The following is a 20793-nucleotide window of genomic DNA, read 5'->3' on the forward strand; positions in this document are numbered from 1 at the left end:
AAAAGTATTAGGGAAAGGAAAAGGAAAGGTAACTTGATACACATTTATTATCTGCAGGATCATTGTGTGCTTACAAATACACACACATACACACAGACACAGATGGAGGGAGGGGGAGAGAGAGAGAAAGAGAGAGGGAGGGAGGGAGAGAGAGAGAGAGAGAGAGAGAGAGAGAGAGAGAGAATTTACCTACATACACAGACAGATCACATTAAATACAGATTTTCTCAAGCTAGGCTTCATTCTTGATGACTTCATGAACCTCTATGGAATTGTCTTGGCTACTCAATGACTCTGACTAGGACTTAGCTTAATTTTCCTGAGAGTTCATTGCTTTTCTGGATTGCTTGGCTGGGCTTGCAGAAGATTCACAGATGCTGATACTGGCTCACCTAAATTATGAACTTTACTGAAAACAAAAAATGATGCTTCACAAATATACACTGGTAGCTGTTTTCCCACTACCAATGAGAATGTGGAAATGACCTGAGGTTTAAACTCATGGCTTCTTTCCTCCTATTGTACTTACTTGAATGAATGTATACTTAATAGTACTGAAGCCGTGTAGTTATTACATCCTTATATAGTAACCATGTCTGCCCTGAGAACTGCTGGTTTCCATCTCACAATTCATATGTGCAATGTTTTCCCACAGCTACTTTGCACTTTGTAGTTTAACCTACATCTTTAGGCTTCCAAGTAATCTTCCTTCCTAGCCCTGATTAGCTCTGAGGCATTCTTAATTTTTGGGAGATCAGGGTTACCCCTGGGCTGCCACCTGCTTGTGGACCCATATATAAAAATAAGGCACAAAAATAGTAAAAAAAACATAAAATAAAGCTTGGCAAAAAAATGATGATCCTAATTCCACAGTTATATTACAAACTCTTTATGTTATATCAGAGAGAAGCTGAAATGAAATGCTAGACTCAAGGAACAATGAGCCTTCCATACCCATATTTTTATTCTTATTTATTTTGATTTGTTTCTTTAATTAATACCCCACTTTTTAGCTTGCATGATTGCTCTTAGTGGCTTACAATAATAAAATAAAATACAAAATATGAAAAAGTCAGTAAAAATCAATACAGTTGAAACTCAAATTAAAATCAATATTATTAAAATCAATTTGCAGGAACTGCTGTGCCCCAGAAGGCTTTTTCTCTGCTTATCATGGTGCTAGTACTTCCTCACTGGGAGCAAGATATAGGGCACGGGCAACAGCAGAAAGGTTCTTTCCCTGGACCCCATCAGTCAACATTTTTCAATTAACAGCATCTGCAACATACCTCTTTTAACACCCTGACTGACCAGGTGAGATGGGTTGATATAATTTGGACAAAATGGTTCCCCAGGTAACCTGGTCACAAGCCATAAAAGGCTGTAAAGTGGTAGCCAATACCTTGAATTGTACCTGAAAGCAAACCAGTGCATATAATGCAGCTCACACAGCAGAGGTGTTAGATGTGTAATCCTCAGAACACCGAAGACTGTGCCTGTAGCCACATTCTAATATAGCTTTCAGATACTATTCAAGGGTAGCTCCGCGTAGAACACAATGCATTAGTCCATATGGGGGATGACCAGGTCCTGAGCCAGTAGTGGAATCCTACCTTAGTTGCTACTGATTCAGTGGGTGATCGTGTGTGCGCACGTACCTAACAAGCCAATCAGCTGAGAAGATGAAGAAACAGAAAACTAGGAATAACCCTCCCACCCTCTCATGCGCTTTTCAGTCTTTTATCCTCTCAGTGAAATTGTTGGAGGCTTTTCCCCCTCCTCTCAGCTGATCGGAGGCTTTTTTTTTTACTATGGTTCCACCCAACCGGTAGTGATTTTTACTACCGGTTCGGCCGAACTGGACCGAACCAGTAGCATACTACCACTGGACTGAACAACTGAGTGACTTTTTCTTTTTTTTTCTTTAAACTATATTAGCTTTGATTCATTAACATCTTTAATAACATTATTTTTAAAAAAAATAATAAACTGATTGCTGAATGCCTAAATAGGGTAGAGTTCTCACTTTTTGTTTTTGAAGGGTAAAGTCTTTACAATCTAGGGAATAGTTGAATGGCACTTGTCCATCTGAAGGATTGCCTTTTCCACCTTGTGTCTGGCAAATGACACAGAACATTTGACCCTTCTCACCAAGTCTTTAACAGGTACATCTAAAACTTTCACAGGTCTCCTTTATAAATCCAATTTAGGAAAATTTATCCAAGTTACTATTCTGGTTTCTTATTTGTATCATCTTTTAATTACTAAAACATCATCCACTTTGATGTGTATATTCTTCCTTTTTTGAACTTCTGCATGGGTTCTGAGACTGCAATTCCCATTGCTTTCATTGCAAATCCTTTAGCGGCTCCTAATGCTCATTCTCACAATGAGACGAAATGGGGGGAAATTCATCTAATTAACTGTTGTGCTTACACTAGCCTTGAACATTTTGCAGTTTAACATACAGTGGGAACCCAAACTTTTTTTTGAGTCTGCTTGTGTGACCTTGGCTATCATAATAACCATTGTGTGGTTTGCCTGTTATATGAAAACAACGTTTTGTTTAGCCTGGTCTAGGATTTAATATGTTGTGTGAGCCAGCCTTATAATGCACTAAGAGGGAAAACTGAGATTACCGAAGAATTTTATTTAGTTGATCAACCACTAAACTACATGAGTTTAGCACTGTTTTCATTTCCTCATGCAAATTGACCGAATTTTAGCAATGGTTGATGGGAACAAAATTGGAACTTCCTCCGAAATCCATATGCCTTCCATTGCAGATTTTGTATGAGTGCATTTGGGTGTGAATCCCTGAATGGTTAGGTGTTACAGCAGTCTCTCCCCAGACTGATCCTTTCCATGTATGCCAGACTGCAGTACTCATTATTATCAGACAGTATGACTATTGGAATGTGTGGAGGTGATGAAACACATAGTCCAGCACATCTAGACTGAACCAAGGCACTGAGATAAAAAAATAGCACAATATCTTTTTTTTTTTTTTTTGAAAATTGGAGTAAAATGCAGATCTCATTATTAGGCAGAATTGCCACAATCAAAATTAATGTTCTACCTAAATTGTTATATCTATTTCAAATGATCCCTATGTTATTAGATATTTTTTTAAAGAGTTTGGATAAAATTATTCCGAAATCCATTCGAGCAGGTAAGAAATCAAGAATTAAAAGAATTTACCTACAAGACAATAAAAGCAGAGGTGGCTTTGGACTCCCTGCCTGGGAAACCTATTATAAAGCAATGATGTTAGTGTGGATAAAGGATTGGATTAAACTGGAAAATAAAAGAATTTTAACACTAGAGGGTTATGTTTTACAATTAGGGTGGCATGCCTTTTTGTGGAACCCGAATAGTAAAAGCCACTCATATTTCTATAGACATACCCTGCATAAATCTTTGATTAAAACTTGGCAGATATCAGGACAAATCATTATATTAAAGTCCCGACATGGTTATCAACAATGGAGGCAATGTTCCATCCTAATACAATGGATATTAGTAAAAAGCTTAAATATCCCCAAATTTTAGATAATGAAGGGAAACTTAAATTGATCCAAGATTTAGAAAATCAAGAAATAATTATTGATCATTGGTCATAGTTTCAAATAGCAATGAGATATGAGAGGGGCTTAAAAGAATTTGGATTAGAAATAAAAAATACCCAACTTGATAAGATACTCTTGGGCCCAGAAAAAAATTGATATCCAAATTATATAATTATTTACTAGAATATGAATTACCTGAGGAAATCATGAAAGGACCAATGATAGCATGGGCAAAAATTTTTGGCCACAGTATAGATCTAGACAACTGGGAAGAAATTTGGAAGAGAAATCTTATATTAACAAAATCAGTATCTTATAAAGCAGGAGTCGCCAACCTTTTGGACCTCAGGGACCACCAAACCCATTTTAGATCCCAGGGACCACTAACTGGTTCTGTGGGCATGGCCTAATTTGTGGGTGTGGCTTGGTGGTCATGTGACTGGCTGGGCATGGTTTGTATGTAAATATTATAAATATTTATATAAATATTGAATGTTTATAAAAAAGAGCAACTTTTACCCAAAATCAGTCAAAGCAGGCAGGCAGATTGAATTGCTCACAGAATCACAGATTCATTCAGAGATCTATCTATCTGCCATTGGCTAGCTCAGTCTGTCACATAAAATTTGCTTGCAAGCAATCCCATAAAATTAACTCACAACACACCATGCATGTAAATATTGAATTTTTTATTTTAAAAAAGAGCAACTTTTACCCAAAATCAGGCAAGGCAGGCAGATTGAGTTGTTCACAGAATCATTCAGTGATCTATCTATCTGCCATTGGTTAGCTCAGTCTCTCAAATTTTCTTGCTGTGAGTCTGCACTGAATTTGCTTGCAAGCAAACCTTCAGTCCTAAGGGAGGTTTGGCTGTGCTGAGCCGAAGATCTAAAGACTAGCTAGAAAGCAAGAAATCCAACCATTCCCTGCTTCCTAGCTAATCTAAATCTTCTGGCACAGCAGAACACAGAAGATGGTCAGAAAAAGGAAGAATAGCAATTTAGCAGGTAAGTTTACCGGGTAAGGAGTGAGTGGGTGGGGAGGGTTCCTGCGGGCCATGTGGACGGTGCAGCCATGTGTTTCTACGCAGCCTGGATTAATTGCTTTGGAGGGGGTGCTTGGGGGTGAGATTTCTCTGCAGCCCACCAAAATTTTCTCACGGCCCACTGGTTGGCGACCGCTGTTATAAAGAAAACTTATGTAAAATGATATATAGATGGCATCTGGCATCCTCTAGATTGGCAAAAATGTATCCAACAGTAAACACGATTTGTTGGAAATGTAAGGGAAATCATGCCCAGTGGTTAAAATTTTTTGGATTAGGATCAAAACTTGGATAGAGGAAATTGTCTAAGGTGGATTGGAGTGGGAACCTAAATTGTACCTCCTGGGTACGATTAAAGATAGTTACTCCCTCAAAGTAAAGTATTTGATTATTCACATATTAACAGCGGCATGAATCTCACTGGCACAATACTGGAAAACGCCTAATATACCACCTATACATTTTATCATTCAAAAAAAATTATGAATGCGCTGAAATGGAGAAGCTCACATTAAAATTAAAAGGAAAGGTTGATTTGGAATTTTATTTGATTTGGGATAAATGGTACGACTGCTTAGAAGATAAAAAAAATAATGTATAAAATAAAGGGGAAAAATGAATCTACGAAACATATTATGATATATATACCAAATGACAGGAATTTACAAATGTTAGTTCTAGGTCTCCTTGTTCTTTGACTAAGTAATAGATAGAATATATTTGTAAAACATATAATTATAATCTAATCTCAAAAAATAATAATAGACTATTATGTTTTATAGAGTTTAAATAACAGGTAATTTACAGGATATAGGAAATAACTGCCACTCAATATTTATTATGAAATATTTAACTCACTATCAAATGTATTAGAGAAAAATATAATTAGTTCTATTATAGAAAGTGTTGTGATGTCTACGTGTATGACTTTTTACCTTTTATTTTTGTACATTTGTATATTTTAACCTTTTGTATTTAATAAAGTTTTTTTTTTAAAAAAAATAGCACAATATCTTATTGGATACCTTCAGTGGATAAGCTGGAAATGGTATCAAATTATCTTGTCTTGAGGATTGAACTATACTTGTTTGAATTTGATATAGTCACATCACTAATCTATACATTTAACAGAATGATAGAGTTGGAAGGGACCTTGGAGGTCTAACCCCCTGCTCAAGCAGGAGACCCTATACCATTACAGATAAGTGGCTGTCCAGTCGATTCTTAAAAGTCTCCAGAGGTGGAGCACCCACAACTTCTGAAGATAAGCCATTCCACTGGTTAATTGTTCTCACTGTTATGAAATTTCTCATTGGTTCTAGGTTGCTTCTCTCTTTGATTAGTTTCCACCCATTGTTTCTTGTCTTGCCCTCTGATGCTTTGGAAAAAGACTGATCCCCAGGGGTGGAGTTCTACAGGTTCACACCTATTCGCTAGAACTGGTTGTTAACATTCTAAGCAGTTTGGAGAACCAGTTGTTAGAAGAAATTACTGGCCTAATCCTGTAAGGAAGGCAGGAAGGAAACATTCTGGTGTTGCTTACAGAAACTGCCTCTCTGTTAACCCTTATTACATTCTTGGCAGGACTAGACTTCCTATCTCAGGAACTTCTCTGAAGTTTTTTTCCCTCCTTTGCTAGTACTTTGCTTGTGTGGAGTGACCACTCAAAGTTACAATGGCACTGAAAAAAGTGACTTATAACCATTTTTCAGACTTATGACTGTTGCAGCATCCCCACAGTCATGAGAGGCCAGGCGAGGAGATGCGTGCCTCAATGTGAGTGATATTGAGTTGGCCATGCCCAGCCAGTAACATTACCACCAAGCCACACCCACCAACTAAGCCACGCCCACAGAACTGGTTGTTAAAAAAATTGAATCCCACCCCTGCTGATCCCTGCTTCTTTGTGGCAGCCCTTCAAATATTGGAACACTGCTATCATGTCATCCCTAGTGACTACATGTTGATTGTGGTTTGTCATCCAGTTACCAATCCATCTGGTGATAATGCTGTCTATCCCACATTTTTTTAGATTACCAAGAAGTAGATTGTGGTCTATGTTGTCAAATGCCTTACAGAAATCCAAGTATACTACTGTGTATCCATAGCATTTCACTGGTCCACTAATTTAGTCACTTTATCAAAAAATGAAATAAGATTTGTTTAGTATGATTTGTTTTTGACAAACCCATGTTGGCCTCTGATTATAACTTAACTTGCTTCTAGGTGTTTGCAGTTTTGTTGTTTGATTATCTTTTCCAGAATCTTCCCAGGCATTGGTGTCAGGCTGATTGGTGTCAGGCTGTTTTTTTCACTTTTTTTTTGGAGATGGGAACCATATCACTATCTGTACAGAGTAAGTGGGATGACCATGATGGACATTTTCAAGAATTGTCACCTAAAGGTTTCTGAAACATTTTTTAAGTTCCAAGAAACAAGATAACATTTGGAAGTTGCTCAGACAGACAACACATGAGCCTCACTAGATAGATCAACCACAGCAATCAACTTCATAGAAACTACAATTTGTTGTTGAGAATGGTTGTAGGAGGATCTTCCTAGTCTCGTTGTGTTGTACTTATACCATCTCTTCTTATATTACAAATGAAAAATGAAGTTGCCTGGGCTACTTTGACGTTGTTATGTTATCTTATGTTATGCTTCCACCAAACATCAGCAAGCCCTTTAGGATCAGGCCAAGGGTCCATCTAGTCAAGCAAATTCAGTTGGTAGCATGGTATTGTCAAGAAACTCACAATATGGGCAGGAGGACATACATCTTCAAGCTGCTGAGATTGAGAAACATTGCTATAAAGTAAGAGGCCAGTAAAGCTGTCTTATCATTAGGCAGGGCTAGTGACCTGTCTTTGCAGCAGATGATGAGAAGTTTTGGAAGGCAGACATGGCTGGCGTGCTGCTGTTACATGTGAACTTTCCTGTTTGATTTTCTCTGTCTGTGTCATGTGGCGTGCACTACAACCTCAAGACTGGACTGCAGTAGAAATTCTACAGGTTTTCTTTGCTGAGCATTCAGAAACTTGCCATTTCAACTCAGTTGGAAGTCTTCTTCTTACCGAAGGACACTGTAAGAAATAGGATTAAGCTGCTTCAATATAGGACTATTTTATTTTCAGATCCATTGCTTGGTGCATTACCTTCAATGTATAGACATAATCAATTACCTTTTAGCAGTAACCAAATCTCCTTCATAACCAGGAGTATCATTTTAACTATCTGATGCTTTCTTTATTTTAATTGTAGTGGGAATTATTAAAAACCCCTAGGAAAGAGTATTAATATTGAATTTTTTTCTTTCAATAAAATGAACAGTAATCACTGGCTCTAAAACCATAGTGTTTGCCTGTTTCCCATTAATTGGTGAGCATCAGCATCACATACAGGCATATAATCAATTGCATTGCCACTGCAACGTTCTGTCTATATTCTGTATTCTGGTCTTTTGTGCTTCAGACTTCTCAACCTTCTCTTTTTCAAGATCTCATCTATCCCATCCACCCATAAATTTCTTACTCTCAACCTCCTTCTTATATTTATTTTGCAATTTGATCCTTATTCATTCTCCCTATATGACCAAATCACTTCAATCACTTCAGTCATTTAATTTCATATACAATCCACATTTATTCAGCACCCATTTATTCTTGCCTCTGCCTCTTCTTTTATTACTTATAACTTAAGAATCCTATTCCCCTGAATTCAACTTACTTTTATGTTTCACCTGACATACCCAATTTTCATTTATATGTAAAATAGTAGGCAGAAGAATGCTACATGGCTGTTTTTTATTCTTTCACAACATATTCATTATTTACAATACATTAATATTACTTAGCTTTTTTACCAGAATTTGCATATTTTAAAATTTTCTATCAGTTTCTACCATATTTAGAGAACATTCTACCCAGATCAATAAATTTATTTTCCAGTTTTTCAACATTCTGAAGACATGACAAAAGCTCCTTAATTTTACAACCCATGGACAGACTCAACCATGGTTTCAACTGGGAAACTCTGAGCATCATAGATCAAGTTGAACCAAAAACACAAGGGAACTACTGGAAGCTTGGCATTCAAGGCAAATAAGCTATCAACAGGTACACAGAGATATACTGCATTTACACACAATTCAAAAGAGGCAATGAAAAAGCTAAGAAGGAAGTAAAAAAAGACCAGAATATACCCTCTTCAGCAGCCAACACCCAGATAAGGCAGGGATTAACATCAGAAAACCAATTAAACAGAAAACATTACTAATTCAAGAAATTACTAAGAAGAAAACCATACCATAAACTACACTGACAAGCTATAAGCTATAGTATATAAGCAAAGAACAAACTCCACACTCCAGAGGTGGTATTCAGCAGGTTCTGACCAGTTCTGGAGAACCGGTAGCGGAAATTTTGAGTAGTTTGGAGAACCAGCAAATGCCACCTTTGACTGGAGATTTTACAGTATCCTTCCCCTGCCATGCCCACCAAGCCACACCCACAGAACTGGTAGTAAAAAATGTGAATCCCACCACTGCCACACTCACTAGCATAGGTGGTGTTACCTAGTCAGGCAATGAAACATATACAAGCAAATAAATATGCTGAGAGAGCAACAAGGACTCCACAATGTAGAAAGTGGGAGTGCATATCAGTGGTGGGATTCATTTTCTTTTTTTTACTACTGGTTCTGTGAGTATGGCTTGGTGGGTGTGGCAGGGGAAGGATACTGTAAAATCTCCAGTCAGAGGTGGTATTTGCCGGTTCTCCGAACTACTCAAAATTTCCGCTACCGGTTCTCTGGAACTGGTCAGAACTTGCTGAATATCACCTCTGGTGTATATTAACTTGTGATGGGGACTTATAAGTAATTTTAATCAGTAATGTCATCAAATTAAGCAAAGAAAAATCATGTGATGTAAATGTCACTAGACACAAATTTTATCAGATACAGCATTGTATGTTATCAGGTTAGATTAGAAAGTAAAAAAAATATTGTATTTTATCAAACTGTAAATAGGTTTAAGAAACCCAGTGTGTAAATATATTTTTGTGATTTGATTGAAGTTTTGTTTCTTTCTGTTGTTATACCCAAAGCCATCATGCAAAAAAGCAAAGCTGTGAGGCAGAGGATTTTCAGTGGGCTCCTTAGGCAGTGTGAACAGCTCAGAGGTATCTAAACAGAAGTCACACTAGTGGAGAAACAGGGAATTCAAACTCAGTGAATGTACTAACTCTGGTAGAGATATTCCTGGAAAAGGATATAGTCAGGGAAAAGACCTGTTAGAACTGTGATGCTGTGGAATATTAGTAACACTGTAGATTTGTTAATATTGATCATATCTACTAGGTGGCAACAGGTATAATTCATAACAAAATGCAAAATCTTTTGAAAAGTGTTTCCTGGGACAATGGGCCCCAAAAGGATGGATGTGATGGACTGACTCACTCTTTTCTGTTAGTAAGGATATTATTTAATCTCCGATGAATTTGTGAATTTTGTTGAAAGCATGTTACAGAGCAATGGAAATATATTAGGGAGTGCTGATGTATACTTTATTATTTGTATGAATAGAGAGATTCAGTCTTAAGAAGTGAATCTCCATGTTGTTTAGCCAAATCCTTGAGAAAATATACTCTGTGGCCAATTTCAGTTAGAGGGCAAATTTATATGCTTTGCAAGTTGTCTATTCTATTTGTTAATGGGATATTAATAAAACAAGAAATTATTACTGGACCCAGATATATTTACTGCAGAATGATATTTTCCAAAGAAAATAGGGGTGGCTTTTCAGAGATACTGTTCAAAAGTGTTCCAAAGTAGATATACAGAGAACAAAATATGGTTCTGCTATTTTTAATTCAGAGTCCAGACATGTTTGGCAGTTTCTGTTTTTTGTCCCTTAAATTAAGCAAACTACCACAAATTATGGACTTTCATGGCAAGAAGGAGTTCCTACCTCATTTGTTCAACATAATGACCAGTCAAGATTACACAGGACGACTGACAACTGCAATTTCTTTTCTGTACTTTTTCCTTTTTATTTTTATTCTTTTAGTTTTTTCAGTTTGTATAAATTTTTACTGTTCTAATTTTTTACATTTTAAAATGACTATTAAAAACATTACAAGGGAGCACTCCCCAAGATTAAGTAAAATGGTCCCAAAAAGAGAGAGAAGGTTTTGTGAAATAATTTGTTGCTAAAGTATTTAAACAGAAACTGGTCTTGGCTTACTATGCATACAAGATGTAGGGAGGCTTGTGATCATTTTAGAGACCAAGTAATGAAAATGATACCTCATGATTTCTCATAAGCGTGGTGAGTGTGAGTCTATGTTGCTTATGAGGTTGACATCCAATATATTGACCTCTACCAATAAGTTACAGTAGCATCTCTCTGGGTGGTTCAGAATTATCTCATTTATGGGTAAAATGCAATCACATTAGTGCCTTTAGGTAGCAGCCACTTAGCAAAGAATAGACTTTTCATATCCTCTGTAGAATGGCTCATGTATATAGGAAATAGTGAGAATCTGAATACTTAGTGTGCATTGTGGGGGCTGAAAAGCAAATATGCAGTTAGGGTTTGGATTATTTTGCTGCCATCAATGACACACACATACACACACACATGTACCACCTTTATTATTTTTTATAAATAACTCAAGTGAACATGCCTAGTTCTCCTTCCTCTTCCTATTTTCTCCACAACAATTCTATAAGAAAGATTGGAACGAGAGAGAATGACTGGCCCCAGGTTATCCAGCCAGCTTTTGAATTTAACATTTTTTTTAAAAAAAATAGTTGCCTTCTTGGCTACTTTGTAAAGGACTTCCTATGAGGTTTTGTAAAACTGCAGAACCAAGATATTTTTTCTAGATTAAAAAAAATACCTCAAAAGTCAAGATTATTGTTATCATCTGCCAATGCAAATCAGAAGACATGTTGGTGACTGATACTTCCTTGAAGCAATTTGCAGACTCTGGGCCCTTTGAATGTGTGACATGCTCTTTTGAATGGCTGAACAAATGCTACAGGCCTCTGCTACAAATCGTATATTACAATTTTACCAGATTGCAAACAAGAACAAGTAATACTCACCTGGTCATCTGAAAATAATATATCAAGGTTTTGGGGACATACACTTCTATTTTTTGTGCTCCTTGATTACAACTATCCATTACTTTATTGTGGCCTAAAATGAAGCTTGACAACCAACTTCCTGTGATAAAAAGGGATATTTATCTTTGATCAATTTTGATTTCAACAAAAATACTATTGATGGAATGTTTACTTACCAGAATATAATGGGGCTTGTCATAAATTACCATGATTAAATGTTGTGCAGTAACAACACAAAGGAAGTGCCCATCATTTGATATTCTACAATTTCAATAAAAACATATAGTGCAATTTGTTGAAGCTTCTGGTAACATCTGTTGTAAAGGGAAATGTTTTAAAATGGTGTCCAGGGAAAATTACTAATGCACATCTAAGCTTTTCCTTAGCTAAACAGATCAAACAGATAATCAGAGTTGGAAGGGACCTTGTAAGTCATCTAGTCCAACCCCCCCCCCCAAGTGGGAGACCCTACACCATTTCTGACAAATGGCAGTCCAATCTCTTCTTGAAAGTCTCAAGTGATGGTGCTCCCACAACTTCCAAGGGCAAGCTGTTCCATTGGTTGATTGTTCTCACTGTTAGAAAGTTTCTCCTTATTTCCAGGTTAAATCTCTCCTTGTTCAGTTTCCATGCATTATTCCTTGTCTGGCCTACAGGTGCTTTGGAAAATAGCTTGACCCCTTCCTCCCTGTGGCAGCCCCTCAAATATTGGAAGACTGCTATCATGTCTCCCCTGGTCCTTCTCTTTACTAGACTAGCCAAGCCCAGTTCCTGCAACCATTCATTGTATGTTTTAGTCTCCAGTCCCCTAACCATCCTGGTTGCTCTTCTCTGTACTTTTTCTAGAGTCTCAACATCTTTTTTATAATGTGGTGAACAAAACTGGATGCAGTACTCCAGGTGTGGTCTTACTAAGGCTTTATAGAGTGGTATTAGTACTTCCCTTGATCTTGATTGTATCCCTCTGTTAATACAACTTAGGATTGCATTAGCTTTTTTGGCTGCTGCTGCACACTGCTGGCTCATATTTAGCTGGTTGTCCACTAAGACTCCAAGATCCCTCTCACAGTTACTGCTATTGAGCCTGGTTTCACCCAGTCTATATGTGTACTTTTGGTTTTTCTTGCCTAAGTGTAGGACTTTACTTTTCTCTACATTGAATTTCATTTTGTTAGATATGGCCCAGTATTCTAGTCTGTCAAGATCCATCTGGATCTTGAGCCTATCTTCTTGGGTGTTAGCTATTCCTGCCAACTTAGTATCATCTACAAATTTGGTAAGTTCCCCTTCTATTCCCTCATCTAAGTCGTTAATGAAGATATTGAAGAGTACTGGGCCTAAGACAGAACTTTGTGGCACTCCACTGCTTACTTCCCTCCATGTAGACTTAGACCCATTAAGGACTACTCATTGAGTACAGTTTGCCAACCAGTTGCGAGTCCATCTAGTGGTGGTGCTATCTATTTCACTTTTTTCTAGCTTACTAAGAAGTAGGTTGTGGTCTACTTTGTCAAATGCCTTGTTGAAATCTAAATATATTATGTCCACAGTATTTTGCTGGTCTACTAATTTAGTCACTGTGTTGAAGAATGAAATAAGATTGGTAGAATGCCATGTGTTTCAATTCTTTAAGATTCATTTTCTGAATTAGTGGATCATATTGCAGGGACATTTTAGGTCCATCCTTGGCATCTAATATAAGTTAGTTCATGTTTTCTGGGAGGCTGGCATACGGTCTGCTTCTCAAAGCAAAATCCCACCTCTTGTTTTCCTTAGTAATTTCAAAACATGCATCTGAGGTTAATGTGTTTCAGCTGTACAGTTACTGTAACTAGTCCTACATGAAATGGGAAGATCCAGGACTTTGCTAATTGAATTATAAAATTGGAAATGTTTCTGGGGAAAGCTGCTGTCAGTGCATTGCTGGATAGAGTCTTAGTAATCACCTGAAAATGATGTATCTCAGCCTCTTTAACATGACTGTGAAAATTGTTTTGGAAATTTTATATTTCTATATATTTTCTCTGTTCATTTTATTACTACTATTCTTCTAGAGCAAAAAAAAAAAAAAAAGCATCTTCTCATTTCCTTTGTTTTAAGGAAATTGTTTGGGGCTATCAAAAAGAGATGTGGTGGTGCAATAGTTAAAATGCAGTATTGTAGACTCTGCTCACTGCCAGGAGTTCAATCCTGACCAGCTCAAGGTTGATTCAGCCTTCTATCCTTCCAAGGTGGGTAAAATGAGGACCCAGATTGTTGGAGGCAATATGCTAATGCTGTAAACTGCTTAGACAGTGCTATAAAGCACTGTGAAATGGTATAAAAGTCTAAGTGCTATTGGTATTGTTATCTTTGTTTTAGAAAAGGATATGTCTACCATCACACTTTTCTTTTTCTTGTTTGTCTATCCTTAAATTTCCCTCCCTGCTTTCCCATTGTCATTCCAATGCATCCTGACTTTACTGGATCTTTGCCTCAGCACTCAAGATATTAATTCTTCCAGATGGAGCTTATCTAAGTTTCACTTTTAAATGATCACAAATATACACTATTTAAAACTATTTATATTCCTCAAGACTTTCGTCACATGCCTGTGATTTGGGTCCAACTCTGTTCCAAGTCAGGGTTAAGAGAATCTCTTGATTGCTAAATTTTATTAGGATGTTACTTCTGTCATTATTTCTGTGATTTCTTTGTTTGCCTTGTCTTATTGATTCAAATTCTTGTTCTATATGAGAAATTATTGAAAACCCATATCAATGTTTCAGGGGAGGATGACTATAGCAATAACTTCATGTGAGATGGGTGGCAAATAAATAAAATAAATAAATAAATAAATAAATGTAAAGAGAGAGATGCCTATGCTACATTTCTCGCAATCCCAGAATTTAAAATAAAATACCTTTGCCTTTCTACATTGCCTTCCTCCCCCCCCCCCCAATTTTATACCTGTGCTGTTGACTAGCAGGAACTTTTTAGAACTCAAAAAGGTAAAACAATCTTTTACAGGCTCATCTATTTCACATATTCATCTGTGTAAGTGTGTGTGTGTGTGTGAAGAGAGGGTTGAGCTTAGAGTTCTTCTACAGCAAGAAGCTGGGCAGATTTTACATTTCCCAGAATCGCTGAAGCATTATTTGACCATTTCCAAGATAATGCAATCTGTTTAGCAAGATTCTTGTAAATAGGCATGCAACAATAAAGAAGTAACCTTGATCAGCTCAAGGTGTTATTCTGGTTCTGTGTGTAACAGTATACCACTCTTTCATCTCTTGCTCCAACTTTTTGATAATTAATATAGTATGAATGTTGGTTTGCTGATAGCCTTTTCCAAACCTCCCCTTCAGTCTGGATGCTCTGATAAGATCCTTACCTAAAGATCTTTCTTCTTCATTGTGCCTTTTAAATTTTCCCCTACAATCTTGCTTACACATCTTATTCATTCAATGGGTTTACAATGCCAGGAACAGCCCAGATGCTTTATGCTATTGTGGAATTGAAGAATGTTGTCCAAAATGTCTATGAATCAGAGGATATCATTAACTAAAATAGCTCAGAGTTTACTTTTTAGCAAGACAACTATGAAAAATGCCTGCCATCGCTGACCTAGGATTGATAGTAACATTTTACTTTTAGAAAAACTGACCTTTGGTCAGGTTTATGAAGGGTATAACTCACTTCCCTGAAAGCCAAGTTTAGCTGTATTTTCTACCATTGAAATAATGAATTCACACCCTCATAACTCTCTATATGGTCATCTGCACCCCATGAATCAGAGGCTCAATCACCAATTCAAGTAGCATGCTGAATGGCTGGGGAATTCTGGGAGTTGAAGTCCATATGTCTTAAACCTGCCAAGGTTAAGAATCACTGCTCTAGATCAAAATAAAAACAGGCAGCCTTTCTGAATAAAATCTCAACCACATTCCAGATTATAAAAGTCCTCAGATTTATGACAGCAACAGTCATTGGAGTAATATAAACAGACCCTCTTTGAACTGTATGCTTCATAGACAGCATTAATTCTGAGATTGCAAAATATAAATCAAATCCTTTAGGGTGAAGTCCAGCCACTGGTATTTACATAACAAGGAGTAAAAACCAATTACTTACCCACCAGGAGTCCTTTATAGGGGAACTTAAGGAGGGGTCTGTTCACCATTTAACAGGCTGCCTTGTAAGTACTATGTGATATTTATTTATTTAAACAATTTATATGGCTTCCCATTTTGCTGGTGCAGCTCTGGGCAACTAATAATAAATTAAGACAAAATAAAACAAAGCAATCTTCCAACCAAACATCAAAACAATTCTAATTAATTAATAGTAATAAATGTGCCACAGATCTAAATAGATTTTTTCCCCATCTTATGGTCAATAATGAACAAACAACAACAGTCAAATCAATTAATAACCAGGTCTTTTGTGTCTTGCAAAAGGCTAACAGGGTGGAAGTTATTTAGTTTTAGCCCTGTTACAAGACATTAGAATAGGTGATTGACTTTGTTTCCTTTAGCTTTTTTGGGGAAAAAATATCCTTCTAATCAAAAGCCAGAACAACTTATTTTAATTGTTTAAAATGCACTTAGGATTCCCCTTCATGTAACAATGAATCTCAAACATTGTCAGCACATCCAAGTGAGAAAAGGGAAGGATAAACCAATTATAGCATCATTAGTTTTATTTATTTATTTTACATTATTTGTGCTGTAACAAATCTAATTAGTTTATACTTTAGAGTGGCAGATTTTGTTAAATTCCTGCTGAGCTGAGCCAGACTTTTTTCCCCCACTCAGGAAGTAGAGCAGCTGTCTAGGGAACATGACTGCAAGCAACTCATGGGCTCCATTCAGTAGTGTTCGAAGGAAGCGGCATCCTGTTTCCTTTGCCAGGGCATCATGTGTTTTCAGTGACCTCCAAATGCAGTTTTGAAGGCATGAAAAATCCCTGTGCCAACTCGGCTCCAAAAGTCATTAAATATGAGAAGAACTGCAAGTTCAGATGCACCGAGAAAAAAGAGCATCAGCAATTTGTGACAAAGCCCTAAATCTGCCTATGTTCCTTGAATGATGAATGTCCAGGAGACTATCAACAGCAGTAACATGTCATATCAGATCCTTTTTAAAATACACAATCAGATTTTTTGTCTGTAGCCTCTCCTCGGAGGAATTGCTTGACACTGCAAACCTTCAGTATGAAATATGAAATGCACTTCATCTCACGGGTAGGACTGAATAAACCCTTTATCCTTGAGGGAAAGATAAGCCACAGTTTGTCTCACTGTGAAAAATGAGCTCCATTGGTGGAGGCTCGATGCAGTGGGAGCATCACATTGCTTCATCAGCAAAGAAAAGTCGGCAGGGATTTGAAGCACTCGTTCCCTGTAGAAGATTCAACCCTGCAAGTCATAGGCAGCTTCAACAGAGAACTTCTCTAGTGGAGACTTTATGGAGTTCTGGAGTTCTCCATTTCAACAGGAGACCAAGCGAAACTGGTGGGGAATGCAGGCACTGCACAGCCCAAGTTGTAGTATCGCTTGATCCCACAGTCACATCTGAGGCAGGAACATTCCCATCCCTGCCCCCTTGTCAGACTCCAGTGATCTTTCCCTGGTCTAACAAAAGACAGCAATTTTGAGGGAGCAGAGAAGAATGTTTCAATACAGAGGAAATTATAAATGAAGAAGGCAGCATGGAATACTAGATGACATCACGCCAAAGGGATCGGTGCAATGCTGAGCTGAAGACTTGAAAGCTGAGCAAGGACAAAGCAGAAAAAGGCTGCCTTCTCTTCCCTGTCTCTGGAGAGTAAATTGGGCGTCTGTGTCAATCTTGAGCAAACATCTTGTGACGATTAATGATGTGTCCTAGCGAGGGAAAGAAAGCCAGGAATCCTGGGAGATCACGAGAAAGACACAGCTTCATTGTGGGGATGATGGAAGAAGGAAGAATAGAGGGGATGAAGGGACAATTCATTCTGAAGAGTAATGAGGGGAGCAATGAGTGGAGCAATGAAGGCAGGGGAGTTGGAGCAAGGAGCAACTATTATTAGAATTCAGTATCAGGTGTCTCTTTATTGGAGTTACAAAGGCAGAGTGAATAAGGAATAATTTTATGAATGTATTTTTCCTTTAAAAAAATCTATTGCTGTTATTACTGGCTGGACAAAGCAAGCTGGATTTGTCACAAGAGAAAACTTTGTGCTGCGGAGGCAGTGCGATTATCTTTGTCCTGGAGAAATCATGATGTAATTTCCTTCCATAAGTCACTCTGTGTACTTCTTCCCTCTTATCAAGTGGCACAGAAGCCTCTGTCGGTTTTGTTTTTTTTCAAAGGAGGTCAGAACAGATAAAGCAAAGAGATGTGGTCCTTTTGCATTCATCTTCAAAACGAAGGGATCTGACTGCTTCATGATTTAAGTGATTTTGGACTGAAATTCAGGTGCATTTATTGATCCCAGAAGCTCATAAAAATGGCCTTGAAAATTATTTCATTAAGGGGTAACATTATGGGAATATATTGTAACTGCAGGCTGAAATGAAAGGTATATGTTTTAGAAAATACTTCCACGATTGCAGTTAAATTAGTGGAAACAAAGAGGTGCTATAATTATTCTGAATATAAAGATATAAGGATCAACAGTGCCCATAGCAAACAAGATGACTATACTGGGTTTCGTATCACAAATCACTAGTCGAACAATTCACAAATGTTTAGGACTGCGTGATGTATCGGCAGATCATGCAAGCAGATCCCAGTAAGGTTCTGCAGCTGACCAATGGTTATTTTGTCAGTGCCAATTGTTTTTAAGTGCTTGCCTAGGTCTTAGGCACAGCACCCAGTGTTCCAAGTACCACTGGAACCACCTGCACTGGTTTGTGCCAGAGTCTCTGCAGTTCGATTCTGGTGATTTTTTCAAGTTGTTTCTCATTGATTCTGCTGTCACCAGGTATGGCAATGTCGACGATCCACGCTTTTTTTCTTCCCCACAATCATGATATCCGGGGTATTGTGTTCCAAAACTTTGTCAGTCTGTATACTGAAGTCCCACAGTAGTTTTGCATGCTCATTTTTGACCACTTTTTCAGGCTTATGATTCCACCAGTTCTTTGCTACAGGCAGATGGTTGCGACACAAGTTCCAATGGACCATCTGAATGACTGTGTTATGATGTTGTTTGTAGTCAGTCTGAGCGATTGACTTGCAACTTATTGTTGGTGTTGTTGCTATTATTGCTATTAGAGGGAGTCCTTGATTTATGGCCACAATTGGGACCTGAATTTCCATTGCTAAGCAGGATGGTTATTAAGTGACTCGCACCTGATTTTATGAACTCCCCACCAGTACAGTTGTTAAGCAAAATCATTCAGTTGTTAAGTGAATCATGTAGTTAAGCAAATCCAGCTTTCCCTCTTCACTTTACTTGTTGGAGGCCAACTGGGAAGGTTGTAAATGGTGATCATGTGGCTCCATGATCCTGTAAACTTCATAAATACATGCCAATCATCAGGAACCTGAATTCTGATCACATGACCATGGTGATGTTGCAACAGTTGTTAGGGCAACAACCGGCTGCCTCTTTTTTCAGTGCCATTGTAACTTTGAACAACCACTAAAAGAATGGTTGTAAATTGAAGACTACCTTTATGCACAATATTCTTGCAAAATACTGTATGTTAAATTTAGTCTTAAAAGTCTAAGAGTTTACACAAGTAGAATCTTGGTATATACAAATAATCAAGCTGGACAAGTTTCAGTTAGAATTTCAATATTTTATATGCTACCACAGATTTATGTTCAGGAAGAGCTCCATGATAGGGACCATATCTATTTTGGATCATTTAGAAAAATATTTTGATATTTTTTAATGAAGTTTTTTTTAAAAAACCCAGTAGAACAGTATAAGAGCTGTATATCTTATTGCCAAGGATAGTCATTCTTTACATGCTCCTATTCTGCCTGTAGGAGATTTCATCATCTCTGCCGTTATGAGCTGTTTCTGTTAGAGCAAATGATGAAGGAGAAAAGTCTTCACGTGGTCTCATCCAGCCTGGTCTACCACTAGTTAAATAGCTTTCTTTCTTTAAGACATAAGGGAAGTTTTATGCTGTAAGCTGCCCAGAATCTCTTTCAATGAGATGAGCGGCAAATAAACTTAATAAATAAATAAATAAAACTTCTAATCTGTCTGATGATTCTGTGTTGTGCTTTCTATTTTTCAACAATGAAAAATCTCTTCTATCCTTATGTAACTATATACTACCAAAATTACTGCATTTGTTTGTCTGTTTGTAATCTTCAATTAAGTGAAAGAATGCATCATAGGGCAACAGGTTTTCAACAATATACAGTACCTCAAATGGGCTAACTTATAAAATGCCAGGAGCCATTACTTCTATGGGAATAAATTTTGATAAAGTTATGGAAGTGTAAACTTGATCGTGATTGTCCATGCTCCCTGCCAACTAGCACAAAGACTTGTAGGAAGCTTATAGGTGACATTGGCAATGGGGAAGCCAGCAGGGAAGATTGCAAGTTACTTGGATAAGTTTTCACTCATGCAGTCTCCTAGCTCTTCTGCATTTGTGCTATAGTGACTACTTATGCACATTTCTTGACCCATGTGGCACCTCCACTTGCCTTTCTGGTCCATGCCATATCTCTCATGCACCCTACTCCTTCATCCACTCTTCCTGACCTGTGTTGCATTCCCGTGCATGCTCTGCAGCCTCCAAAATACTTCTTATACCCCTTTACACATCTCTATCCACTCTTTCATACTTTTGCCACATCTCTGCATACCTATGTGGTGCCTATTAATTTTTATTAAGTCAGTGGGGAGCCAGCAGGAAACTCAATGTTGCTGGAAAAAATAGGGAGGGAGGAAGGAAACTTTCTGATCTTTCCTTCCAGCTTCCCACAAGTAAACTCAATTGGTAACCCAATAGGAAATTGGAAGTTACTACCACCCCCACAGATTATTTTGCCCACCCATGGTTATTCTGTTTCTCTGTTTAAATAAGGAACTATCTTTGATACTAGGATGTCA

Source organism: Notechis scutatus, chromosome 2 (assembly GCF_049901735.1).
Source record: "Notechis scutatus isolate UNSWTSFEM ecotype Mainland chromosome 2, rNotScu1.2, whole genome shotgun sequence".
Classification (NCBI taxonomy): Eukaryota; Metazoa; Chordata; class Lepidosauria; order Squamata; family Elapidae; genus Notechis; species Notechis scutatus.